The 27,879-nt window shown below is 40.3% G+C and overlaps 1 pseudogene; it reads right to left on the bottom strand.

The window, feature by feature from the left end:
• Positions 1–10,674, bottom strand: part of LOC133051020 (pro-interleukin-16-like) — a 43,981-nt pseudogene extending 33,307 nt beyond the window's left edge.
• Between the last annotated feature and the right edge of the window lie 17,205 nt (positions 10,675–27,879).

Raw genomic sequence — 27,879 nt, 5'->3', positions numbered from 1 at the left:
GGTATTTGTGAAGCAAAAACTGCCTCATATTCCACTTGAGAAATTAAAGTTATTATGGTGGTTTGTAGCAGTTGTTTCTCTATTTTTACTAAAGAGAAATTTTTGTTTCCTGACTATAAATTGCATTTCTAAAAACAGTGTGTCCAACCCACCACCTTTTAAAATTGAGCATCTACTATGTATCAAGTGCTACAAAAGGCATTTTTTATATATGCCGTTTTACTTAATCCACATAATGATCTATTTAATTTGCATATCTTACAGATGAAACAGAATCTTCAAGAGGTTGAGAAAATTGTAAAAAGCCACACAATCATTAAACAATGTGTCTCCAAGCAGGTATCTTACTAGTGGTCAGTCAGTTAGTAGCTTGTCATCATTACTAAATAGAACAAAACACTTTATTATTATTGAAAAAAATTGAACGTAGTATATTTATTGTTTAACTTTCGGTAAATTCAACAAAAATCAAAGAAAAAAGAGAATAGCACTACCTCCTAGAAATACTGTACCATTTTAGTGCATTTTGGTGTGTGTTTGTGTATGACTGTTAATTATGAAGTATATTTATTTCAAATGTATTTAATGAGCTTCCCAGGTGGCGCTAGTCGTAAAGAACCTGCCTACCAATGCAGGAGACATAAGAGACATGGGTTCCATCCTTGGGTTGGGAAGATCCCCTGGAGAAGGTAATGGCAACCCACTCCTGTATTCTTGCCTGGAGAGTCCCATGGACAGAGGAGCCTGGCGGGCTACAATCCATGGGGTCACAAAGAGTCAGACATGACTGAATGGACTTAGCACACATGCATGCAGGCATTGAAATTTCAGAGATTAAAATAACCCTTAGGGAAACATGGCGTGTGTGTGTGTGTGTGTGTGAAGTAGACAAGTAAATGCAAAATCATTATGCAGTGTGATAAATGTTATAATGGTGATAAGCCCCGAGAGTTTGGAAATCCAGGGAGACTTGGCCAAGGCAGACAACTTCACTACGTGGAGCATGTGACAGAACTGCAGCAAAAGTTGAGGACACGGGACTTCCTTGGAAACCCAGTGGGTGAGGTTGTGCTTCTGCTGCAGAGTGTGGGGTTCTATCCCTGGTCAGGGAAGTAAGTTCCTACATTCTACATGATGCGGCCAGAAAAATAAGAGTTTAAGAAACCTGGATGAATAGATGAGAAAGGGCATTCCAGGGAGAGAGATCACCTGTGCAAAGCCTTTGATGTTTAAGATTATTTCTGAATGCAGCCTTCTGACCTCCATTTTGTCCAGCAGAAATAGCACATGGACTGTGTTTTTCTTTATGCTAATAGAAACCACAAATTATGGGCCTGTCAGCATACTCGCTTTCTCTTCTACCTGTCCCATTGAGTCACTTAGAATTCTAGGCTCACTCTACTGGGATAAAGTTACAGGGCTTTTGCTGTATCCAGTGGGAAATAGAGCTTTTACCCATGGCAGAAAATCTGTTTAATCATTTTCACAAAATAGACCATATGGTGGTACAGGGCTTGGAGGTGACAAGTTAAAGGCAGAGAAAATCTTTGCTACAGGTTCAGGTGATGAATGTATCAGACAGGTCTTTGCCCTAGGGAAGCACATAGGTTCAAGTGTGCTCAGGTAGGCTGGAATCTTCTCTCATCACAAGTGTCATGGTGGTTATTTTCGAGGTTGTGTAGAGCAGGCACTCATCTTGCTTAATGAAACATTTAAAAGGGCAAACTCCCTGCTCTAGTTTTTTTCTAAAGTCGAATAGAGAAAGAACAAGTTATTTTTTTATCTGATCAGATCCCTTGAAAAAATCATGAAGTCATAAAAAAATCTCTTTGGTACATGGAAACTTCATGTGTTCATAGACACTAATGGTCTTTCTCACTTTTGCTCCTGCCTCAATGCACACTGCCTCTGCAGACACCTAGTTAAAAGTGCACGTGAAGGAGAGTACTTGATGACTGTAGCAGCTAACCCTGCAAAACAACTTGCCATGTGCTTTTTGCACGTGTATTATTTCTTTCTCTCAGCAAAGTTATACAGCCAATGAAGCTTGGGGAGGTTAAGGACTCATTTCAGGACACAGACACAGAGAAAGGACTCAAACCCAGGTCTGTCTGGCTTCAGACTCCTAGTATATTTCTCTGTCTCATTTTGTCTGCTAAACTTCGTGGATCTAGGCTATAATGGCACAGTGGCTGTTCTGAAAATGTAGTGATAAGCATGTACTTAGCCTGTATATCAGAGGTACAAAACTTAAGCAATTGAAGCAGAGTGAGAAGAGAGAATGAGGCTCATCATCAAGCAAGGGCTTGGACTGTGGATCACCCTTATCACCTCATCAAGGACACCCCTCTACTAGTTCTTCTTGCTCCCTTTCTGCATCACCTCTTCTTACTTTCTATAGCGTTCCCATCAGTATCCAAAACACTGTAATCCTAAAATTAACCTTCTCTGAATCCCGCATCCTCCCTCCAGTAACACCCCATTTCCCTGAAGGCAAACTGAAGAGTTGTCTGCATCCACTTCGTCCACTCTTATTTTTTCTCCTACCTACTCTATCAGACCTTTGCTGTCACTTCTTAACAAGATCATTCTTGTCGAGCTCACCAATGGCCTCTCTGTCACCAAATCCAATGGCTGTTTCTCAATCCCCCTGTTACAGCCTGTTATCACAATGTGACCTAGTTTTTCTCTTGAAAACACTAAACCACTAAAACCCCACTCTCTTTCTATACTGCTGTACTCAGCCAGTCCTCAGCCTCTTTTGCTGGTCCATCCTTGTATTAATTAGGGTTTATGTCTGGTTGCTAATAAGAGAAGTCAGAAAAATAGCAGCTTAAGAAAGGTACATGTGCCTTTCTCTTATGTGACTTGAGCGCTGCAGGTAGATAGTCTAGGCTGGTAAGGCGGCTCATGTATCACCAGTGTTCCAGCCTCCTGCTATCTGCCCTATTTCTCTGAGCACATGGTTTCTGCTCTCCACGTTTCCTCAGGGAAGAAAACTGGCTACTGCAGTGCTGGTCATCATAACCACTTCTAGGCAGGAAAAAAAGGGAAGAGGAAGTATAAAAGGATACGCTTTCAAGTTGAGTCAAGCTTCTTTGCAAAGTTACCTTAACACACTGTATTTTTCTACAAGGAAATCTGGGAAAAGCAGTTTTTATTTTTAAGTTTGGAACATTTCAGCTTTTCATTAATATCAAGTTTCTTTTATTAGGAAGAAGGGTAAAGTGACATTGGAAAGGCAACTAGAAGTCTCTGCCCATTCATCATTATTACAACATGTCCAACTCAGTCTTCAAACTGCTTCTTTTCTCTATTTATACTAGCTCCCCAGGTCTTCTCATCCACTAGATTTACAGTCCTCCCTCCCCAAGTTATCTCTCTAGTCCTAATCTTGGTTATCTGTTTTATGTCTCTACCAGGAATCCAATAACTATCTCAAGCGTGACACATCTAAACCTGAACTTGTGCGTCTTACCTTTAAACTGTGTTCCCTCACCAACTTCCCCATCTTAGTACATGGTGACTCTGGATTACTCAGGCCAAGAAAGAACTCTGTATTTCTTTCTCTCATAATGCAATATGCTTGTGTGTGTCCTAAGTCACTTCAGCCATGTCTGACTCTTTGTGACCCTATGATCACTCTTTGTAATCCTTTGTCCCAGGATTCTCTGGGCAAGATTACTGGAGTGGGTTGCTATGCCCTCCTCCAGGGGATCTTCCTGACTCAGGGATGGAACCCACATCTCTTTTGTTTCCTGAATTGGCAAGCAGGTTCTTTATCACTAGTGCCACCTGTGAAGCCCATAATGCAGTATAGAATTAGCTTTATCTAAGAAATATGTCCAGAATCCAGCCATACTCACTCACCCCCTCAGCTCCTATTTCCACTACTTCATTTGTTATCACCTCCCACCTGGATTGTGGTGGTAGCCCCTAACTGGTCTTACTGTTTTGACCCTGTCCATCTACTTTATTTTCCATTCAACGGCCAGAGGGTTCCTTCTAGGAAATAACGGGGATCATGTTTTTTTCTCTGTTCAAAGTCATCTAATTTCTTCCTATTAGAGTGGTGTCCAGTCCATACCCTGAGCCTTTGGCATCTTTTGTTATCTGGCTTCACTTCTTACCTCTCCTCCTCTCTACCTTCTTTACTCAGTTCCAGGTGCTCTCGCTATCTTACTGTTCCTTGAACTCCATGGTTATGCTACAGCTTTAGGATCTTGAAATTATGTCTTTCCTCTTCCCAATGCATCATTTCCCCAAATATCTTTATGCAGTTATTGCTTCAATGTCATCTTTTAGGGAGGTTTTCTTTGATCCCTTTATATGAAACCCCTCTGTGCCTTCACAATATGTTCTTATTTTTCTTCTCTGCTTAATTTTCTTCATTGTACTTGTTGGCATCTGACATTCTTTATTTGTTTCTTATCTGTCCTTTCCTCCTTCAATAATGTGAGTTTCGTAAGAACACTGATCAAGTCTGCTTTGTTTCCTGCTGCATCGCCAGCTTCCAGAACAGCACATGGCATAGGGTAGTTACTTAGTAAATACTTATTGAATTAATGAATGAGTAATCATCTGTCTTGACAATGACATTATGGAAATGTGAGGGTTTAGCTCCCCTACAGACAAGTGGGCTATCAATCGTTCTACACTTAATTCAAAATGCTTCCCCAATAAGAACTGCAGCTTATAGCCAAGCAAGTCAGCAGAGCCAGTCTGCTTCAATAGGACTGTTGAGTTGGAATTTTCCTCTGCATTTACCTTGACTGATGGTTTGGTTCAAGTTATGCTTTGTGGGAAATTCATTCCCTCCCAGAGTTTCTTCTGCCAACAGAGGGAAGACAATCATTTCTTCTTGGCATGATTTCCAGCTCAATCTTCTCTGTCTTCGAGAACTCAATCGCAATCATACAACCATTCCAAATCTCATCTTGGTCAAATCAAATGCTGCACGTGTAATTTAACCATCCTCCCCCTACTGCATCCAGTTCTCCTTATTTTATCAGCTCTATTATAGAAGATTGATTGCTCTGCTTTCCAGTTAGATCCTTAAGTCTTGTTTTGGAATTCTGGTTATGAAACATTTTATTTCCTCATGGCATGTGTATTTGTGTATGTCTTAAATTTACATATATGGAATAGTTAGAGCAGAGATTTTTGTACTTTGATATAAAATATTTGGAAAAAAAATCAGATGTAGTTCAAAAATTTTGATTTACATTTTTATCCTGGTTCTAATATGACTGACCATAGCTGAAACCCTTGCCCTTTTTTAGCCTTTTAATAAATGACCCATAAGAAAGCATTCAGTAATTAGATTACTTAATACTTGAAAAAAAAAACTCCCCTTAAAGACAAGAGAAAATTGATCATTCTACCTAGAAAATTGTATAAAATAGTAAAGTTTTGATTAAGTGAAAGTAAAGCACAAAATTTTATTTCTATTCGCTACTTTCAGGGGAGAATTCAAATGACTTCCACAACCAACAAAAATAATTCTTGCTCACTTACTCATTTACCTAATCATCAAACATACCATATTTCCTGTTTATAAAGCAATTGCTATCAAAAATTTGCAATTATAAGATCTAGAATTGGAAGAGAACAGTATTGATCAGGATTAGAGTTAGATGTAATGAAGAGCATCCCCCATCCCCACCCCCCCAGAAAAAGAACACACACACAAAAACTTAAAACAGAGATGTTTCTCAAGACACGCAACATGGAGAACTTTGGCATTCTATGGTTTCAGATACCCAAGTTTCTCCTCCTTTACTGCTTAAAGCATCTCTCAATTGTTGGGCTTGTCTGTCAAGTTCAGCATTTGTTTCCATCATCTCTGCTTTCCAGCTTTCAAAGAGTAAAAGGACCAAGAAGATCATACAAGTTCCTTTAAGAATGTGACTGGACATTATACCTATCACTTCTGCTCACAACCCACTGGTGATTAATCAGTTGTCTTAGTCACATGGCCAGTCCTAGGTGCAAAGGATCATGGGAAATGTAACATTTATGTTATGTGCTTACCTGAATATGGGAGTTCTAATATAATGAAAAAAAGATAGGGGACAACTAGTAGTTTCTGCTGTAGATAGGAGCATTCCAATTTTAGAGATTTATAAACTAAGGTCGATAAAGGTAAAAGATAAGGTCTCAGATGTTATAGCCCAATCATGGTAGAACTAGATGTAGAAAGTAGGTAATAGTGACATGATGGAAAGACTATGGACTTAGACATGAGTTAGAATTGCCATCTTGCCTATTACTCACTGTGATTTTGGGCAGAATTTATTAACTTTTCTGAGCTTTGATTTTCTTATTTGTAAAAGGCGAAAGATTTATACAGTCTGAAGAGAAACCAGAGTATGATTTTCTTATTTGTAAAATGAGGATAGTTTCTCTCTCAAAGATTATCTGGAATAATAAGTGAGTTAAGGTTTGAAAGCACCTGTCAGGGTGCCCAGCACATCATAAGCATAAACTAAATGGTAGGTTCTTCATATCTGACCTTGCCAGTATAATTTCATGCTGCACAACGTGATAGACTTAAACATACACAGGTATGACCCTGTGGAAAAGCATCATGCTCAACTCAAATCTTTTAGTTTTTTAATCTTTGTTCCATTTGCATTAATATCCAGTTATGATTTCAAGGTTCTTTAAGGGATGGACACACACACACAAAAGGAAAACAATTTTTAAGGAAAGTCTCAATTATCTAGAAAATTTAAGTTAACTAGAGTCTCATGTAGTTAATTAACTTAATATTTAGCATTATTTCAATAACACATTATATCCTGCCATAGGCTTTGTATTAATGGCTTTTGTAATTTTCATGTTTATTTTCTTTTCTCTGATGTTTTTATCTCCAAATCTTAATTTCAACATCTGAGTTTTATTCTTCTTTTAATGACTTTGGATTTTAAGTGAATTGGTATCCAAAGTTTGGAAATAAGTTAGATTGGTTACTTTATAAATTTGAGAGAGTGAAGAAATGTTGTTTATATGTAGTTCAGATTGTTTTCTTGGATTACTTAAGTTCTTTCTATATTTTTATTTTTAAATAAAAGTATCTAAAAGAATGCACATAGATTTGCTTGAAAGAAATCCCTCCAGTTTGGGGAGAAATGACTCAAATCCAAACCATATGTGATATGTAAATTAGTATTTGAATATTCATTTTATGATGTGAAAAGCAGTTCCCCAGAATCATAAGTCTTATAGAATGAATTGAAATGAAAATAGTAGTATGAATGTCACTTCCCTAATGCATAATATTGCAATTCTATCCAGCATCTTTTTTCCCTTAGATTGGATCACTGGAGAACAATCATGCTTACAGACATGGAAAACATGCTCTCATTCTAATTATATAAGGCGCTTTGGAAGGAAAACAAAATTTAGCCCAATATCCTGCTGAATGAATTCTAATTCTGGTAATGTGACACTATTATTCTTGTCCATGCCTCTTGCCTAGCTTATTTTTTTAACATCAGCATTTCACTTTGTTTCTACTAATTTTTGAGTCCTGGTTGAAATCGTCTCTGAAATTTATTAGATATTTGTTTGTAGCCCGCAAATTCACATTTTTTAAAGCTCCTCTTGTTATGCCAAACACTCTCTACTCTCATTCATCTTACTAGTGTCCCTGTCAACAGATTTGTCTCAGAACAATCAAAATCACCTTCAATGGTTTTTTAGTAGAAGGGAGGAAAAATTGGACAGCTTTATGGGGAGTATCTTACCTCACTTCTAGAATACATTTCACACATTTATTTTGGCACACCTGGTCAGTACATCTAAGCATTATTCATCTCCATTTATGCTGTTAATGGATTTTCAATTACAAAGTATCCACAGAACATGCATCAGAATATTTTTTACAGCTGTATGAATTGATTCATACACCCATAATGTTCAATCAGCCTTTGGCTTGTAGCAACACATTCATTGTCTAATGTAGAATTCTTTTCCCTTTTGGAAGCAGTTAGCTAGTAGGGAGTCCCAGTAGCTTGGTGATTAATCATGATTCCAGAGTGTTCTATGTGTAGATAAAACTAGAGGATGCTTTCACCACCTTCGAGGGTTATACTTGAGTAAGAGAGTTAAAACATAAAATACTTAGGCATTTCAAGAGGTAAAGCTTCATAAATGTTTTAGTGTTCATAAAATGAAAGAATGGATTCTGCAGATGAAATTGAGAATATCAGTGATCTCAATACTATTATGTGGGTGAATACTAAATGCTGGTTCCAAAAAGAAACTAAGAGCAGGTTCCCTTTCTTTAAACAAGATTCTCTAAACTACATGTGTCCACTGTGGAAAATTTTCATTCACACGAGTATAGAAGTTGAGATTACTTAGAAACTCTTACAGTGATTCAGTGTTTCTGTGGGATTCAATTGCATGACCAGCAGACTTGTCTTACTGTAGACTGTACACTAGTTTAGATGTTGATGAGTTCCTCTTGTGTCCTGTTTAGCCATGTTTAGTAAGTCTGTGTGTCAGTTCAAGGTGGATTTGAAACAAGCATACCAAAAGATCCATTCATATCCACAGAGAATATTCGAAGCTTTCTCTAAACAAGTAGGGGTATTATTGAGTAAACAAAAGAAAGCTTTAATGTTGCTTTCAACCTCCCTAGAAGTGGAGAAGTGAAGAAAATGGGAGCCCCTGGTCCAGGGAAGGGTACATGTTATAGTTCTCACAAATACAGACAATGTATGCAAATCCTGATAATGGAGGGAAATAGTTGGTATCATTTAAGCATCTCTTGAGTTCCTGTGGCCAGTCAGCCCCATTCAGTTAGAGAGCAGTGGTTCTGGCTACAGGTTCTAACAAGTGTGACAGCAACTGCATAGATCTGAGCATGTGTCTTGTCATTTAAGGCTGATCTGAAGAGCATCATGGGAAAAACTTCCTGGAGCATCATGAAGGGAGCTTCGCTTTCTTGGGGCAACATGAGTATGGTCATGGTTCTTAGCAATGGCAGCAGACAGGCATTGGGGCAGCCTAGGCACATGCTGATTTAATCAGTCCTTTCAATGTTTATATTACCAAAAGTCAATTATTCTTCTTACAATGGAAACGTTGGATTCAAAGCTAAATTTTAACTGGAACACAAGAATAAGTTTATATAACTTAAACATAATACCTAAAGGATTCAGTTACATTAGGATAGGGTCCAATGATCTGTGAGAAAGTCTACAAGTGACATTATTTGATTAAGTACAATTAACTTCATTTGTTTTCTATATTTCTCTAGAAGCTTTTTAGGACAGTAGTCTTTGGAACTACTAAAAAAGTAGTCTTTTATCATTAGGCTATCTAATTTCCATTTTAGTATAATATATAGATCCATCAAATGGGCAATTTTCCCTCTTATGTATGGTTTATCCTATAAATTCCATACTCTAAGATCCCACTATATTCCTGGAGATGTTTAGTAACTTGAATGTTTGAGACAGAAAGTGTTTTATAACCTTTATTTAGATATCTTAGTTGTCATGAATGAATAGATGTTGAATGAATAGATGTTTATTAAAATTTTACCCTAATGTGAAATGTCTTAACTTCACTCGTGAAAATTGGGTTAATACTCTTGATTGGCTCCCCACAACCCATTCTTAATTGGTACTTCTCAATATAGAGGCTGGACATTGAAATATTCCTTTATCTAAGTCTTCTTTGCAGTGAGTGATGGCCGTGGGACACAATTCTCGCCACAAACTTACACAGAAGTCTGCTGAAGACACTTCTGGAGAATCATTTGCTCTACTGAAAATAAGAATGGATTAGCCGTAGCACTTTGCTCCTCTCCTTCTTCTCCGAGTAAGGACTGGATTGTGGAGACTGCAATGGTCATCTTATACCCATGTGCTAAGAGAAAAAGAAACCACTATTTGTTAGAATTATTGTGGTCCAATCTCTGTCACTTGCAGATAATAGACTTCCTAAGTGATACAGAAACCTTTTCCTTTGAATAACATATTTATAAATTTCCGTAACACTTTTCTCAAGTTTCATTACAGAATGCATTTAAATGTGGCACTTGTGGACCTAGCTCTGTTAGGTCCTCACATGTAGTTTAACTCCAGCCTACCTAAAGAGCACAGGAGTGAAACTCTATGGTCCAAGTTTAATTTGTTCCAATTCTTCCAAGGCTATAATATATAAATTTTTACTCTATCACTGCCATCCATTTTTGCCTTCCTCAATTTTAATTTCACATTTCTAGCATGCTTTCTCTCTTCTCTCTCTCTCCATCTTTCTCTCTCATTTTCTCAACTTGAAATATCATATGTTTGATTTGAACTAAATAACTAAATTAAAATTATTATTGTCATTGTAGAAATATACATAGAGATAAGCCATTTATATTAGAATCTTATGTAAAGGTTATCTGCATATGGCAAGGATTATTGTACTTTTCAGAAGTTCTTATTCCCATATTGGGAATAAAAATTCAGAGACAGAATCTGAAGTATACTAGTTCTTGAACCATCTCAAAGTGACAGAGTGGAAAATAAAGCAGAAGATGTGACAAATATATTTCGTGAACTTGGCAGGTTGAGTCAACGCACTCAAGGTGGCTCAGAGATGTTTCCGGAATCACCTTGTGCAGCTGTCCAGGTTGCGCCTCCTCTCTGCTCCCACGGTGCTGTGCATTTGCCCAGCAGAGGGCTTATGTGCTCAGTTGTGTCTGACTCTTTGCAACCCTTTGGACTGTAGCCCACCAGGCTCCTCTGTCCATGGGATTTTCCAGGCAAGAATACTGGAATGGGTTGCCATTTCCTCCTCCAGGGGATTTTCCCAACCCAGGGATCGAACCAGTACCTCCTGCGTCTCCTGCATTGCAGGTGGATTCTTTACCTGCTCAGCCATCGAGGAAGCCCAGAGGACTTAAATCCTGCTGTAATTTATTTTTTCATAGGAAGCTTTTCTCATGAGGCTGTGAGACCCTTGAGGGTAGCAATGTTATCACTGCATGCCTGGATGCCAGTAGTGAGTCTGGCACTCTCTAGGACCTAAAAAATGATTTAAGAGCAGATGGAAAGAATGACAGAATCACATAAGAATATTAAAAATAAAGAAATGTCTATCTGAAGTAAGTTTGGACCCAGAAAATCAAGGGGTAGGTCATATAAATATGTACGTCTCAAAGGAATATGTACTTTGGTTTCTTTGACTCCTTTGAGGGAGAAGATTGAACTCGTGGGTATTCATCTTGATTCTATTTTTTTTTTCCCCACAAATGAGGATAGGTAACACTGGTTATGGACAGAGTTGATGATGGACAGGGAAGCCTGGCATGCTGCAGTCCATGGGATCACAAAGAGTTGGACATGACTGAGCGACTGAACTGAATTGAACATATGATAAAAGATTTCAAGTCTGTTGCAAAGAGTTCCATACTGGGCATGGACATGCACAATGTGAGATTTTCCAGTTAAGTTTTTTCGGGGACAAAATGAGGTCCGTAGCCTGGGAAACAGCACCTCAGATAGCTGAGACACTACTCCAAAGGGGGCAGTGGGGGAAGGTTAATATAGAAGATTTTGGTGAAAGGGGAGTTCAGTGCAACCAAGCACTCATTCTACAAAAAGTTTTCTGCTAGTTGTGAGGCGCTGACATCACATTGAAGAGATTCAGTGCTTTTTTAGATATGAGGTGATGTAATGACCTGGACCATGAAATCGGTTCCTGAAGATATCTAACTAAAGACCTGTCCCATCAGATTACCTGGAGCACAGAGTGCCTCACTCCACTCTGAATTCCCTTCGGAGAGTGCTGAAGGTCATCAGTTGCAGCGGCATAGGCAGATGGCAAATGCCCTTGTCCTTGTTCAGTTGCTGGTAAAATCTCTTGGCATTTGTGCCATTTTGTAGTTGACAGAAGCTTGCCTTCCCTTCTTTGTTCCGTCTTCTCTCATTCCTCCTTGTCTTCTTTTTTTCTGGTGAGAAGTGAAATTGTTTCCTGCCATATCAGTAAACAAGCATGTTGTAGTAAACAGTGATTGCAGCCCTCCAATGTGAGCCGGTGAGCCCCAAGGAAGCTCAGGAAGAGAAGAATACCTGCTATCTAGCAGCCATCAGACTACGGCTACTCCCTGAGGTGAGCCCCAAGGAAGCTCAGGATGTGAAAACACAGGATTCTGGCCCCAGACAGCTAGGTGCATATGAAAGGAATGATTTCAGTGAGCGCATATGCTTACATCTTCGTGTACAGAAAAGCACTAAATTCCTTAACTTGAGCTATGTGGTTTTCTTTCATTCATAATAATCTTTTGATGTCCTTTGTTGCAAAACTTAAACTGCTTCTCCCTTTGCCTCCTCAGAGCAGTTTGCTGAGGATTACTTGAGATGTTATCTGAGTTTGAAATCCTAAAAATTCCCACTGAATAAAACACTCTCAGCTCTCAGGTTGTGAATATTTTTGAAGTTAGCACTAGGAAACTTGAGCTTTTCTCCTATCCCCTGGCTATGGAACTGTCCAAGCTGGAGTGTCCTAAAAGGACCCTGCAAGGCCCACTCTGTTCTTATCTCTGGTCTCATCAGTATTTGCCAGACTTATCTTCTGTTTCTTAGTCACTTGCTCTTTGCTGGGTTCAATCCCATAAACTGCTGTGATCCTGTGATCTGGCATGTTAATGGTTATCAATTAGCAAGTCTGTTTTATTATCATTTGTACATGAAAAATATCCTTTGATGCTTTAATGCAAAGGAAGGTGTGCTGGATGCTATGGTGCAGGGCCCAGGTCCCTCCTTCTACACAGAGGTTCTCATCCTAGCTGCTCAGGGTTGACTGCTGATGATTTACAGTGCATTCCTCTCCAAGAGTCACAGGGGCTACCTTGCCCAAAGAGGCACACCAGCCACACTCGATGGCTAATGAGGCAAGGCCAGTCCCCCTAGTTCCATTTGGGAACAATTCTGAGAGGCCCTCCTAGTGGCAGAGCTCCCTATGGGCGTGGCTGAAGTTGGTGTTACTAATGGTTTGTATCTCAGCTTCTCTCTGCTCAAATGGCTTTCTTAATTTCCTCAGATTCCCCCCCCCCCCCCTTAAGCATACTCCTCCATGAAACGGCTGTATGCAAATCTTGTACCTAAGAATGTGGGTTTCAGGCATGATCATAAGAAGCAGTCTTTCAAATGGGATTTTGGAACTAGGCCCCCCACTGACGGGCTGGCAAGGAGAATCCCAAGGTATGCAGTAGATACAGTCATCAAAACAGGGATGGAATATGAGAAATGGAATATTTCCTGCCCTATCAGTAAACAGTGGATGTCATAGTCATTGACAATTGCAGCCACCAGCAATGGTGAACTGGTGAGCCCTGAGGGGACTCAGGAAAGAGAGAATACCTGCCATCTTGTTGTTGCTCAGTCACTCAGTTGTGTCTGACTCTTTACTACCCCATGGACTGCAGCACTCCAGGCTTCCCTGTCCTTCACTGTTTCCTGGAGTTTGCTCAAATTCATGTCCATTGAGTTGATGATGCCATCCAGCCATCTCATCCTCTGTCGTCCCCTACTCCTCCTGCCCTCAATCTTTTCCAGCATCAGGGTCTTTTCCAATGAGTTGGCTGTTTGCATCAGGTGGCCAAAGTATTGGAGTTTTAACTTTAGCATCAGTTCTTCCAATGATTATCCAATGTTGATTTCCTTTGGGATTGATTGGTTTGATCTCCTTGCAGTCCAAGGGACTCTCAAGAGTCTTCTCCAGCACCATAGTTTGAAAGCATCAATTCTTTGGCACTCAGCCTTCTTGATGGTCCAACATTCACATCCATAGATGACTAGCTTTGATTATACAAACCTTTGTCAGCAAAGTGATGTCTCTGCTTTTTAATATGCTGTCTAGGTTTGTCATAGCTTTCCTTCTAAGGAGCAAGTGTCTTTTAATTTCATGGCTGCAATCACAATCTGCAGTGATTTTGGAGCCCAAGAAAATAAAGTCTGTCACAGTTTCCATCTTTTCCCCATCCATTTGCCACTAAGTGATGGGGCCAGATGCCATGATCTTCATTTTTGAATGCTGAGTTTGAAGCCAGCTTTTTCACTCTCCTCTTTAACCTTTTCCTCTTTTCGTCAAGAGGCTCTTCAATTTCTTTTTGCTTTCTGCCGTTAGGGTGGTGCCATCTGCATATCTGAGATTACTGTTGTTTTGCTGGCAATCTTGATTCCAGCTTGTGCTTCATCTGCCATCTAGCAGCCATCAGTCTGTTGCCACTCCCTACGGTGAGCTGTGAGGAAACTCATGATGTGAAAACACAGGCTACTGTCCCAGATAGCTGAGGTGCATATGAAAGGAATAATTTCATTGAGTCCAGATTCTTGCATCTTCCTATACACAGAAAAGCACTAAATTCTTTAACCTGGAATATATGGTTTCCTTTCATTAATAATCTTTTGATGTTTAGACTACCTTCTCTTTCTTTTTTTTTTTTTTATTTAAATAAAAATTTTTTAATTTTTATTTTATTTTTAATTTAATTTTATTTTTATTTATTTATTTTTATTTATTATTATTATTTTTTATTAGTTGGAGGCTAATTACCTTCCCTTTCTTGAAAAACTTCTATATAACCTGGATCCTCCCCTCTTTTCCCCAGAACAGCTCTCCCAGGGTTACTTGAGATGCTGTCTCCCGGGCTTGAAATCCTAAAAATTCCCACCAAATAAAACATAACTCTCAACTTTTAGGTTGCAATTATTTTTTAAGTCCACAAGTATCAGTGGAAGGTGTAAAATCTCAGATGTTTTGAAGGCAGAGGGAAAGTAGTGAATCTAAAGAACATGGAATGAGATGACTGTCACTAACTGCTATCAGTGCATTGGAGAGAGATAACAGAAGGCTGAAGGTGATTAATCACCACTTTAGGGCAAACTGTGCTGGTGAGAAAACCTCCTTGATAACATAAAAGAGATTCTTAGGAATAAAAAGAGAGACTCTCCATTTTTTTGTAGCTGGTGAGCAGACAAAGCTGAGATTAGATTTACTCTTTATATGTTTCAAAAATTTCCAAATTTGCTAAAAATAAATATGTCCTACCACTTTGGTACTTGGATAAATAAATAAGTAAATCCTATTTCTATAAATTTGGTACAGAGGTCAGTTGGGCAATTCGGTGCACCTACTCTTATAGAAATTCTCGCTCGAGTTACTAAAAATGTTTGGCTAAGGATCAGGCCCAGAGTCACTGGAGTCCAGAGAAGGTTAAATTTGAAGCCTCCGCAAGTCTTCTATAACAAAGACAGGGCTCTAGTTTAGATAGAGTGGGACTTGAAGTCTTGAGACAGTGACACCTGTGTCTGCGCATTGCAGAAGTTTGAGACCATCCTTTTCTCTGTACCCTCTGGCTTGCAGAAGTGGCTCATTCCAAAGACTAGCCTTTCCTGCCTTGCTTGAAGACAATGCAGAGACCTCTGCTTGCAAGATGCTATGTGCTGACCTTATGATGAAACTTTACTCTCCTCTCTTAACCACCAGGCCCATAAATATTGTCAAATCATGACATAACTTGTCCAGTGAGGTGCCAGGTCTGCTGAGGGAAAAGCAGACTCTAAACCAAAGGTACTGTAGGCCATAACCATTACATACCGGCAGAGTTGAGACAGCATTTATGGGATTGGATCCTGAGGGTGCCGAATCAAGGGGTGATAAACAGTAAAGTTGGACAAGGGAGAATTGATGAAAATGAGAGCCCTCTCCTGTGATACAGGATTCAGCTCTCCCATGACACAGAAGAGGACCCTGGGAGACTGGGCTAACAAGCTGCTGGAATGACTCTTGGAAGCGTAGAGAAAGCAATGGGAAGTAGAAATACCACAACTGCTGTGGCAGACAAGAGAAGAAAGGCACAAAAGGCTCAGAAAAAGAAGGCATGTTAGTGTGGATATGCAATGAAAAGGAGGAAAGCTGATTGTTCTTCAGGAGGGCCTGCAGGACACTGCATTTACCAGAGCAATTAAGGATGCCCTGGTGAGAGGGGACCCAGCAGCACTGAGATTAAACCAGGGCTGACAGTAGGAGGTGCTGTTACAGAACCAGGCTCCCTGATTGCAATGGGGATGGTCAGATCCTGAAATAATAGAAGCTGGCTGGGGACACTTTATCAAAAGCAAAATGGGCAAAATTGTAATGAGTGCAAGGTTAGAATGGCAGCCCAGGGTACAACCCACAGAGAGCTCTAGAGATAGTTAATAAACCATGGTGTCCCTAGGGGCAAGAGATATATGACAAAAGGGAAGTAATGCTACAGTTCAGTCCCAGTTAAGGCTTTCTTAAAAAAACAACAGCACTGGGAAACATTTCGGGGGCAAAGATTTGGGTGCTGTAATCAATTATCCACTTTTTTGGGAACTAGAATTGACACCATGTAAAAACATCCATGGGCTTCTCTCTTGGCTCAGTGGTGAAGAAAATGCCTACAATGCAGGAGACACTGGGGATGTGGGTTCAATCCCTGGGTTGGGAAGAACCCCTGGAGGAGGAAATGACAACACATTCCAGTATTCTTGCCTAGGAAATCTCATGGAGAAAGGAGCCTGGAGGGCAACAGTTCATGGGGTCACAAAGAATCAGACACAAGTGAGCATGCACACACACACACACACACACACACACACACACACAAAACATCCATAAACTCATAAATATTCATGATGGCCTGGCTAGTTGGTAAGGGGTCTGGAGTGAAAAATATTTAGATTGGGAGCATGAAGTCATGTGGATGGACACAGAGGACTGGGCACAAAGGGTGATCTTTGTGAGCTACATTGATGCCCATCAGTGAGCATCCACCACGGGAGAGGTAGTAAACGGCCAGAGTGAGATAGCCTCAGTTCATGTCAGCCAGCCTCTGCCATCAGACTCTCTACTGCAGGAGCTCACAAACGAACGCCCTGATGGTAGGGATGGAAGCTATGCCTAAGGTCAGCAGCATGGGTTTTCTTTTACGGAGGCTGATAGGACTGTGGTGCTGCTGAGGGTCCAACCTTTCTGCAACAGAGTTGGATCCTGAGCCCCTGCTGTAGCACCATCCCTTGAGGAGAGCAACTGGACGTTTTGTGGCGTGCTGATTACATCGGATCCCTTTTACCCCTGAAGGACAGTGATTTGTCTTGAGTGGGGTCAGTGAATATCTGGGTGTGATTTTTCTTTCCCTGTACTCTGTGCCCCAGCCAACACTAGTATCCAAAGATTTATAGGCCATTGTGATTCAATGGCAAAGGAATTTTTCAACATCCAAGATGAAGGGTCCCACAGCAAAGGAGAGTGGGCATGTGATCATGAGATCCTATGGCCCTATCATATAGCATACCCACAAAGGCTGTGAGCTTGATAGAATGATGAAATGGCTTTTGAAAGGTGTAGCTGTAACATGAGCTGGGGGATGCAGTGTACATTCTAAATCAACAGCTCTTGGTTAGAAAGGTTACAAAGGTCCGAGGAAAACAGGTTAGAAAAAAGAGTGATGAACCACTGGAGAGTTTATGCCTTCTGTCTCCTCACTTTGTAAGTCTAGAGGTCTTGATTCTGAGAGAAGGAATAACTCCATGAGAGGAGACAGGAAGAGTCCATTAAGTGTTAATCTCTTGTTGCTCCTAACCTCCCTTGGTCTACTCATATCACGGAGCCAGCAGGAGGAGTCACCAGCTGGCAATAATCATTGATCCTGACAGTCAGGAAGAGGAGGAGCTGCTGCTTCACAACAGGGACAGAGAAATAGTTTGTTGTCCAGGTGATTCATCGTGTGGGAGGCCCTCTTGATAACTTCTTTCCCAACATGGCATAAATGAATATGTGCGGAGACTGAGAAGGCTCAGATCATTCAGGATGAGGGTTTCAATCATTCCACTATGTAAGCCACGTAGCCCAGCAAGGTGCTAACAAATGGAGATGGAAACCTGACGTGAGTTGCAGAAAAGAGAGACAAAGAGTATCCCCTGCGGCCTTGAGAGCAGGTATAGCAGTAGGAGATATGTCCTGGAGAAGCTATTCCCAAGGTAATAGTTACTTAATGAAGCAAGTAGATCCAAACACAGTGATGTAATGGATGCTACACTGCCCAGGTGTCATCCCCCACCCCATCCCACTCCACCCTCCACTAATGATGGACACACGCACTCCTCAGTTACTGAGAATTACAGTTTTGATGGCTCTTCTCCTGGCGTTGTCTTCATCTTTTTGAAGCTGACTCAACCAAGTTAAGTACCCTTGCAGGGAGCTCTTTGCCTCTAATATTGGTCAGTGCTGGGATATAAAGATCTAGCTTTCTTACCCAAAGTAGGGACAACTCTGAAGAGCTATACAGCCCCAAAGTTCCCTGAAGAATCTGCTGAGGCTTCTCTTGAAATTGAACTGTGGCTCAACTCCTCCCTTTATCCCAATTCATCCTCATACTCTTTACATGCATTGTTTTTGAATATACCACCCCCTCCAGACCTCCTACATACAAATTTTTACATGAGACTCTGTTCACTGGGATCTGGGTTAAAATAGAGTGATAGGGATATTTTGAGAACAAGTAGAAGTTTCCTTTAAATCTTATCACATATGTAGGTCGTGGCTCCTCATTGCCTTACACAGGGTTGGCCCTCCCTTAGGGAAAGGTTTTCCTTAGAAGAAAGGAGATGAAGTTTCAGGAAAGAAGATATCTCAATAGACAAGACTCAGCAAATGGGATTGTTTACTTTGAGTCATCTAATCAAGTTGAAAGGGCTAAGAAGTAATCCTTAACAAAATCAATGATTTATGCTTCAAATCAATTAATATTAATTCTAACTCAGAGTTTACATATAAGTTGGTGAGAAATCATGATAAAATGAAAAAAAAAAAACTTGACCTTGGAATCAGAGAAACAAGGGTTTAAATTTCAACTGGTCATCTACAAAATGTATATTATACAGTTCAGTTCAGTTCAGTCCCTCAATCCTGTCTGACTCTAAGACCCTATGAACCACAGCACACCTGGCCTCCCTGTCCATCACCAACTCCCGGAGTCCACCCAGACCCATGTCCATTGAGTTGGTGATGCCATCCGACCATTTCATCTTCTGTCATCCCCTTCTCCTCCTGCCCTCAATCTTTCCCAGCATCAGGGTCTTTTCCAATGAGTCAGCTCTTTGCATCAGGTGGCCAAAGTATTGGAGTTCAAGCTTCAACATCAGTCCTTCCAATGAACACCCAGGACTGATCTCCTTAGGATGGACTGGTTGGATCTCCTTGCAGTCCAAGGGGCTCTCAAGAGTCTTCTCCAACACCACAGTTCAAAAGCATCAATTCTTTGGCACTCAGCTTTCTTTATAGTCCAACTCTCACATCCATACATGACCACTGGAAAAACCATAGTCTTGACTAGATGGACTTTTATTGACAAAGTAATGTCTCTGCTTTTTACTATGCTGTCTAGGTTGGTCATAACTTTCCTTCCAAGGAGTAAGCGTCTTTTAATTTCATAGCTGCAATCACCATCTGCAGTGATTTTGGAACCCAGAACAATAAAGTCAGCCACTGTTTCCCCATCTATTTGCCATGAAGTGATGGGACAGGATGGCATGATCTTAGTTTTCTGAATGTTGAGCTTTAAGCCAACTTTTTCAGTCTCCTCTTTCACTTTCATCAAGAGGCTCTTTAGTTCTTCATTTTCTGCCATAAGGGTGGTGTCATCTGCATATCTGAGGTTACTGATATTTCTCCCAGCAATCTTCATTCCAGCTTGTGCTTCCTCCAGCCCAGCGTTTCTCATGATGTACTCTGCATAGAAGTTAAATAAGCAGGGTGACAATATACAGCCTTGACATACTCCTTTTCCTATTCGGAACCAGTCTGTTGTTCCATGTCCAGTTCTAACTGTTGCTTCCTGACCTGCATACAGGTTTCTCAAGAGGCAGGTCAGGTGATTTGGTATTTACAAATGATCCTTTTTGAACTCTAGCTTTGTTAATTTCTAAGAAGGAAGTTATACTTACATCATAGATTTTTTGGTGAGAATTAAAGATGATAATGTCTATAGAATCTTCATGTCTGTAGCCATTAAGCATGACACATGGACTCATCCTTTCATTCAACAAATATTTACTCAGCACAAATCTTTGTTAACAACAAACATTTGTTATGTATCGGATCCTATGTTAGGTGCTTGGGGTAGACAAATGGACAAGCCCAGTCCCTACGTGAATGAGTTCACACTTTGGGGTAGGAGACATACACAAAAAGAAGAAGGAACTGTAGTAAAGATGGTCTTAGTCTGCTTGGGCTGCTATAACAGAATACCATAGACTGATGGTGGTGGCGGTTTAGCTGCTAAGCTGTGTCTGACTCTTGTGACCCTGTGGACTGTAGCCTACCAGGCTCCTCTGTCCATGGGATTCTCAAGGCAAGAATACTGAATAGGTTGCCATTTCCTTCTCCAGGGAATCTTCCCGACTCAGGGATTGAATCTGGGTCTCCTGCATTGCAGCAGATCTCCTGCACTGCAGGCAGATTTCTTACTGACTGAGCCACCAGAGAAGCCCAACCATAGACTGAGTGACAAACAGCAGAAATTTATTTCTTATAGTTCTGGAGGCTGGGAAGTCCAAAATCAAAGCAGCAGCAGATTTAGTGTGTGATGACATCCCACTTCCTGGTTTATAGGCGGCTGTCTTCTTGCTGTGTTCTCACATAGCAGAAGGGGAAAGGGAGCTTCCTGGGGTTTGCTTTTTAAAAATGTTTTACTTTGTATTGAAAGATAGCTGATTAACAATGCTGTGATATGTTCAGATGGACAGCAAAGGGACTCAGCCATACATACACGTGTACCCATTCTTCCCCAAGGGCTTCCCAGGTGGCACTAGTGGCAAGGAACCTGCCTGCCAGTGCAGGAGACATAAGAGGTGCAGGTTTGATCCCGGGGTCAGAGGATCCCCTGGAGGAGGGCATGGCAACCCACTCCAGTATTCTTGCCCGGAGGATCTCATGGACAGAGGAGCCTGGTGGGCTACAGTCCGTGGGGTCGCAGAGAGTCAGACATGACTGAAACAACTTAGCATGCACATTCTCCCCCAGACTCTTCCCGAGGTCTCCTTATAAGGACACTAACCCCTTTCATGAGGACTCCACTATCATGACCTGATCACCTCCCAAAGACTCCAACTCCAAAACCATCACATTGGAGATTAGGTTTCAACGTGTGAATCTGGGGGAGACTAACATTCAGTCTAGCCCTTTGTTCAGCTTGATGGATAGTAATGCTCAGATCTTCCTATGAGTTTTAAAGTAGCAGGACTGGATTACGCATGTGGTATTTAGATGGGCTTCCAGGGAGTCCATCTGTGAAGTACTAAAACATCCCTGGGTGACAGAGAAGACTGTGTTTCCTGGAACTCCTCCTAGGGACAGAGGGTTTCAGGTGCTTGGGCCCAGAGCTGTTGTTGGAGTTGATGATGGAGAGACTGAATGAGCATTGCTGTCTCAGCTCAGCTCCTTTGGGCTTCTGCTTACTGTGGTCTCCAGCCCCTTCCATCACTATGCCTTGGACGAATCTTTAAAAAATATAGTTTTGAAGGAGCATTTATTTTATGAGCCTGTCATGGTTGTCAAATGTCTGAAAACAAGCCATTGCATGTCATTTTTAGTAAAGAAATGAGGCTTAGAAAGACTCAAGGTTGCAACTGGCAAGTAGGTGGCAGAACCATGTTAAGGACTTTATCCTTGCAGACCCTGACTCATTGCATCCTGCCTCCCTCAGCCCTGAAAACACTAGCAAAAAATCGAGACCTTTGACAGTGACTTAAGCTCTCAGCATAAATTTTATTTAAACAACCTCTGTAGTGGTCATTTTGTTGTCATGCTTGCCCCAATCAATGAAATGGATATAGGGTCTCAGGGCGGCAGCTGTTTGTCTGATCATTTAACCTTCAGAAGCAGATTTTATTAAAGTGTTCCTGTTGCTGAAAATGAATTACAAAGCTTTCCCTTTTCTGTAGGAAATAAGAGTGCCCAGATGAGATTACATGGCTTCCTATGATATCTAAATAAGATTAGTTTGCTGAAGATCACATTAAAATCCCATTAAAGAGACGGTTCTGCTCCAGCCCCCCTTCTCCTCAGGCAAGTTCTGAGCAAGTTGATGAAAATTGCTCAGGGATGACACACAGGCATTGAGCACCCCGTGGAGACGGGGGTGGGAGCGGAAAGAGTCCCTGTTCATTGAAGGAACAGGATCTGTGTGCATGGCCCATTACTTACACATGACAGTTTCTGACTGGAAGGAGGGAAGATGTTAGGGAGGAAATGGTAATGAGACAAAAGGATCAAGGGATGGAGGCATTGAGGTCATCCCCAGAGAGGGCCCAGGAAATCATTAATTCTTTTTTTCCCTTGTGACAAGAATAATAATATTAATGCTTCAGTATTTATAGCCCTCCCTCAAGCCTGCTTCTGAGGAGAAAGGATACTTTGCTCTCAGGAGGCTGTCAAGCCTGGACTTTTGTTGTGTTGCTGTAAATAATCAGTGTAATCTTAGATTGGTGCTGAGAAAAGTTCAAATATTAGGAAGAAATAGGGGGCAACTCCCACAATGCCCAGTCAGGAGTTTTGAGAGAGCATAGGAGAAGAAGAGGGAGAGAGAAAGAAGGGGGCTGAGAGAGGCTGCTGTGACAGACGGGCTTTGGGGGAGTCAGGAGGTGATGAGATCTGCAATGTAATTTTTCTTTTTATCTCTTCAAGGGGCTTCTTTGAAGACCTAATATGCTTTTCAATGATTTTTTGGTTGTAGAACTGAGATTTTTGTGAACGGCCATGATGTACCCTTAAATGGCCAAACTTCATTTGTTCACTAATTTAATTATCCAGTTTCCTTGAGTGCCAGGTGTTTAATTAGAGATTCACAGAAGATGGACGTAGAGGCTGCTGCTCAGGGGTTCACAGTCAGGTTTTGCTGACGTGAACACAGTTGGGTGCAGTAGGTGCTTCAGTAGAAGGGATTGTCCCCTTGGTGTGACAATCAGACAAGGCTTCAGCGGAGTCCTGGGCTATGACGATTCTGAGAGGTCAATCTGCCCGAGCTTGCTAGAGCTTATGCTTGGGTGTTTCCAATTGGCTGCCAGTGCTCTAGCTCCTGTCCTGGCTCCTGCTCTCATCCTGTGAGGGCTCTTTGTATGACTTTCAGTGTATTAAAAAGCAGAGATGTCACTTTGCTGGCAAAGGTCCATATAGTCAAAGCTTACAATGAGATGGTTGGATGGTATCACCGACTCAATGGACGTGAGTTTGAATAAGCTCTGGGAGTTGTTGATGACAAGGAAGCCTGGCGTGCTGCAGTCCATGGGGTCATGAAGAGTTGGACATGACTGAGCAACTGAACTGATTGACTGACTGAACTGGTTTTTCCAGTAGTCATGTATGGGTGTAAGAGTTGGACTATAAAGAAGGTCAAACGCCAGAGAATTAATGACTTCGAACTGCGGTGCTAGAGAAGACTCTTGAGAGTCTTTGGGCTGCATGAAATCAAACCAGTCAATCCTAAAGGAAATCAACCCTGAAGATTCAATGAAAGGACTGATGCTAAAGCTGACACTCCAATAGTTTGGACACCTGGTGTGAAGAGTCGACTCACTGGAAAAGACCCTGATGCTGGGAAAGATTGAAGGCAAAAGGAGAATGGGATGACAGAGGATGAGATGGTTAGAGAGCACCACCGACCCAATGGAAATGAAACTCTGGGAGGTAGTGGAGGATAGAGAGGCCTAGTGTGCTGCAGTTCATGGGGTCGCAAATAGTGGAACGTGACTTAGCCACTGAACAACAATAAACTCCACTGATGGGAGGGAAATAAGAGCAAAAAAGGACAGTTTTCAACATTTGGTGATCATAGTGACATTTGTTTTGAGGGTCTTCACATGATAGAGACTGTATTAGATCTTATTGGGCCCTTACCTCACTTCTAAGCATACCTCTTTATTAATACTAGGTAGCTTTTCTCTTACTATTAAGATGAAATGTGGAATCAGATATAGTCATTTAGAATCCTTTGCCTCTTCATTTTTTTTGAAATGAATGTAATCTGCATTGTTAAGGGCTTTATTGAAACACTTCAGTCCACTTAGTTTGTATAGCCGAATGAGCACAATTTAATGAAATAGAAAATAAAACAATAAGATGGAACGGGCCAATAAAAAAACTTGCTCCTTAGAAATACAGATAATTCTTACCAAAAAACACTTAAAAGCTGCATAAAAATAAAATCTCTTATTAGAAACACTAAGTTGTTAATAGTACTCTTTTGTGAGGGGGGGGGTCAGTATTATTAGTTGGGGTGGAGATTATTCTTTAAACCTTTCAAAGGTTTCCAAATTTGTTAACCATAAGCATGTCCTACCACTTTGGTGATGAGGAAAATAAACAAATACATTTATTCATATAAATTTGGTGCAGAGGTCAATTGGACAATTCAAGGTACCTACTCTTATGAGAATTCTAGCTCATTATTAAAAATGTTAACATTGTTAATTTTCTGCAGACTGTTTTTAAAAGATGAAAATAGGCCATACATCTTTGTCATTTGTGTTCAATTAAGTAACAGTTAATGAAACTGGAAATTATGCTTTCTCTAGGTCTTCCCAGGTGACTCAGTGGTAAAGAATCTGCCTGCCCATGCAGGTGAGGTGGCTTTAGCCCCTGGGTAGGGAAGATCCCCTGGAGGAGGAAATGGCAACCCATCCGAGAATTCTTGCCTGGAGAATCCCATGGACAGAGGAGCCTGGTGGACTACAGTCCATGGGGTAGTAGAGTCCGACACAACTTGGTGACTGAGCGTACCCCAATGCATCCTCCCCCTAAAGGCAGTGTTGGAGGGGGGTTATGAGATGGTAATGATGATGATGACTTTAGAAAGCTGCTAATTCCTGTAGAGTTAAATGGGGTCAGCTACAACTTCTATTTTATGTAAGGAAATACAAGTTTAGATATTTATTCAATGGAATTTAAATTTCCAAGGTCATCTACCACAGATGCAAATGAACCACAACCCATATCTTCAGATTTCTAGTTTCTCTCTCCATTACACCATGCTATTATTGTTATATTACTGTTAATGCTTCTTTGCCTGCCAGACACTACAGCGATTAGTTTTCAGTGTATTTATTTCAGCTTTTTTAGAACTTTAATGTTTTTGTATGCTCATGCGTGAACTTAGGTAGTTAGTCCTAGAAAATGAATTTCTCTTTCTTTTCACTTGAGGGTAGCACTTGGTAGTAGTAGTTTTATTTTTAGTTTTGATTTTGATGGGTTTGAATGAAAACTGGGTTTTTGTGTTTGATTTTAAAAACAAAAGCTTATTTCAATCATTTCAGTGAAAAAAATTATCCCAAACTGTGGCTCTGGGTCATTTCATGGAAAATGCTGTTTGAATTTTGCACTTGCAACTGTTTATGCTAGTGTGTAGACACTATTTATGTGCAAAACTCTGATCCCATTTGTACTGTACTGTGAGGTTGAATGTAGTACTTTCGTGATGTGAGAGGTGAATGTCATTGACTTCAAGTCACAAAGGAACTCTGAAGAGGAAGGATAAATATAATCACATTTATTCAAAGAACTTAAGGTCCACAGATTTTGTTTTTGGAGGAAACGAGAAGAGGGATAACATAAAATTAATCAGTTTTCTATTTTGTAGTTCAATTGAATAAATCCTTATGGTTTGAGTGACAAAATGTAAGCAGTTTAGATAGAAATCTTCACCTTGCTTTATCCTTATAAAGATTTTAACTTTGGCAAGGATGCATGTCAGGTATCTTCTGTTTTCTCTAGCACCTTACAGTTGATTAACTTGCTTCATCCTCAATTTTCCTTACTGTGTTTATCTTAAGGCAGATTAACTTTGGTCAGATATGCTATCCTTCCCGTGTTAGAATGGACAAACAGTGATTCTTTTTCTGCTATTTGTTTTATTTATGAAAATGAGTTTGACCCAAATGTAAATGCATTGTGTGTCTTTGACTTTCTGCAACACTTCAACTTCAGAAAAGAAAAAATCAGCTAGATTAAATAAGGGCAGATGAATGATAAATAAATACTTTAAATTATGAAAGTACAAAGGAGTATTTTCTTTGGAATCAAAAGGTAACTTCATTGACTTCCCTATCAGTGAGATGACAAACACATATATCTTCCTGCATCTATAGGTGTCACTGTTGAGATGCACTTACTGAAATAAGCTCTAGGCAGATTTGAATCTGAGAAAGGGCTTCCAGAATGGATTTTATAGAGTGCTTTTGACTAACTCTTGTGATACATATATTTTTTTCATATAAGCATAGTATTTAAGTCTGATTTCCTGGCACAGTTAAAGCAACTAGTTGATCTAATTGAATATTCTATTTTTTTTGAGGCAAAGAAATCACTTTGGACAGGGACATATCAGTGCAGAGTGGCATAAAATATCAGAATTATTCCTTATATTTTGCCTCAGTTCTCACAGATTAGTAGTTTGGGGCAATTAATGCTTTCTTGATTTCTTTTTTGCCCTTCCCACATCAATACACACCAACTAGAACCTCTTATCCCGCAAGAACTTCTGTGTGCAAGCATTCACTTCCGGAACAAGTTTTCTTCATCAAGACACTAATGGGAGAGTCCAAACAGCATTTAACTGATGTCATTGGTTTTCTGAAAATGAGTCCTAAGTTAGAATCAGGATAAATTTCAACATATTAGAATTCTATAAGTCTGACTTTATAAGAGTTTTTTCTTACCTTTTTTGTTGACAAAGCAATTTGGGAATTTGAGGAGATCTCTTGGCAGGGCTAACCTTCAGAAAATTGCTAAGGAGTGATCTGTGTTCTGTACATATAAGACTGCTGCTAAAAAAAAGATTGCTGCTAATTCCCTTATTTTGTCTCAGTTTCTTCTCCTAATCAAAAGTTGAGTTATTTAAATTATTACACAGATTTGCTCTTGTATTGATAGTGTGTATGTTTCATTTTTCTGGAGGTTGGTGATGTAGAGAAAGAATTGTAGGGACAAAACTTTGCTTGAAGAATCTGCATTTAATAGAAATATGAGGAAAGTGAGTGAACTGCAAGAAGGAAAATTAAGTGCTTCATTTGTGTGGAATGTAAAGGAGAGAGCTGGCAAGTTTGCTTGGGGATCTGGGAGTGTTTTAGAGAGTTTATTGAGTCAAGTTTTTCTGTTTGTTTGTCTTGTTTTTTAATTCTATTGGAGTACTATTCTCTGCTGGTGCAGTGGTAAAGAATCCAAATGCCAGTGCAGGAGACAGTGGCTCAATCTCTGTGCTGGGAAGATCCCCCGGAGGAGGAAATGGCAACCCACTCCAGTATTCTTGCCTGGAAAGTTCCATGGACAGAGCAGCATGGAGGGCTACAGTCCATGAGGTCATAAAGGATATGGACATGACTTTTGAGAAATGAAGCCTGATAAATAGTTGATTGACAACGTGTTAGTTTCCGGTGTGCAGCAAAGTGAGTCAGTTATACACACACGTATATCCATTTTTTAGATTTTTTTTCTGTATAGGTTATTACAGAATATTGAGTTCTCTGTATTACAGAGTGTTCAGGCATCAGTTATACATATATATATATATCTATTTTTTAGATTTTTTTCTCCTGTATAGGTTATTACAAAGTATTGATAGCATTCCCTGTGCTATACAGTAGGCTATTAGTTATCTATTTAGTCCATAGTTCCAATCCCAGAGAATGCAATACCAAAGAATGTTCAAGCTACCACACAATAGCACTCATCTCACACACTATCAAAGTAATGCTCAAAATTCTCCAAGCCAGGCTTCAACAGTACATGAACCGTGAACTTCCAGATATTCAAGCTGGATTTAGAAAAGGCAGAGGAACCAAAGATCAAATT

The sequence above is a fragment of the Dama dama genome, chromosome 33, assembly GCF_033118175.1.
Source record: "Dama dama isolate Ldn47 chromosome 33, ASM3311817v1, whole genome shotgun sequence".
Lineage (NCBI taxonomy): Eukaryota > Metazoa > Chordata > Mammalia > Artiodactyla > Cervidae > Dama > Dama dama.
The sequence above is the reverse complement of the archived record's forward strand: the minus strand, read 5'-3'. Positions and strand labels throughout refer to the sequence as shown.